The sequence below is a fragment of the Sinocyclocheilus rhinocerous genome, unplaced genomic scaffold (genome assembly GCF_001515625.1).
Source record: "Sinocyclocheilus rhinocerous isolate Xijiao unplaced genomic scaffold, SAMN03320098_v1.1 scaffold16489, whole genome shotgun sequence".
Classification (NCBI taxonomy): domain Eukaryota; kingdom Metazoa; phylum Chordata; class Actinopteri; order Cypriniformes; family Cyprinidae; genus Sinocyclocheilus; species Sinocyclocheilus rhinocerous.
In genome coordinates, this window is record NW_015632212.1 from 4,939 (window position 1) to 6,045 (window position 1,107).

The 1,107-nt window shown below is 71.4% G+C and overlaps 1 pseudogene; it reads right to left on the bottom strand.

Annotated features, from left to right (window-relative positions):
• LOC107742229 (uncharacterized) overlaps positions 1–1,107 on the bottom strand; it is a 5,945-nt pseudogene that overhangs the window by 1,691 nt on the left and 3,147 nt on the right.

Here is a 1,107-nt window from a genome sequence, read left to right on the forward strand (position 1 = left end):
GGCGGAACTGGGGATCAGGAGCCCTTCCTGGGCTGAACTGGGGATCGGGAGCCCTTACTGGGCTGAACTGGGGATCGGGAGCCCTTCCTGGGCGGAGCCGGGGATCGGGAGCCCTTCATGGGCTGAACCGGGGATCAGGAGCCCTTCCTGTGCTGAACTGGGGTTCGGGAGCCCTTCCTGGGCTGAACTGGGGACCGGGAGCCCCTCCCTGGGCGGAACCGGGGATCGGGAGCCCCTACTGGGCTGAACTGGGGACCGGGAGCCCCTCCCTGGGCGGAACCGGGGATCGGGAGCCCCTACTGGGCTGAACTGGGGACCGGGAGCCCCTCCCTGGGCGGAACCGGGGATCGGGAGCCCCTACTGGGCTGAACTGGGGACCGGGAGCCCCTCCCTGGGCGGAACCGGGGATCGGGAGCCCCTACTGGGCTGAACTGGGGACCGGGAGCCCCTCCCTGGGCGGAACCGGGGATCGGGAGCCCCTACTGGGCTGAACTGGGGACCGGGAGCCCCTCCCTGGGCGGAACCGGGGATCGGGAGCCCCTACTGGGCTGAACTGGGGACCGGGAGCCCCTCCCTGGGCGGAACCGGGGATCGGGAGCCCCTACTGGGCTGAACTGGGGACCGGGAGCCCCTCCCTGGGCGGAACCGGGGATCGGGAGCCCCTACTGGGCTGAACTGGGGACCGGGAGCCCCTCCCTGGGCGGAACCGGGGATCGGGAGCCCCTACTGGGCTGAACTGGGGACCGGGAGCCCCTCCCTGGGCGGAACCGGGGATCGGGAGCCCCTACTGGGCTGAACTGGGGACCGGGAGCCCCTCCCTGGGCGGAACCGGGGATCGGGAGCCCCTACTGGGCTGAACTGGGGACCGGGAGCCCCTCCCTGGGCGGAACCGGGGATCGGGAGCCCTTCCTGGGCGGAACCGAGGATCGGGAGCCCTTCCTGGGCGGAACCGAGGATCGGGAGACCTTCCTGGGCTGAACTGGGGATTGGGAGCCCTTCCTGGGCTGAACCGGGGATCGGGAGCCCTTCCTGGGTGGAACCGGGGATCAGGAACCCTTCCTGGGCTGAACTGGGGATCGGGAGCCTTTACTGGGCGGACCTGGGGCT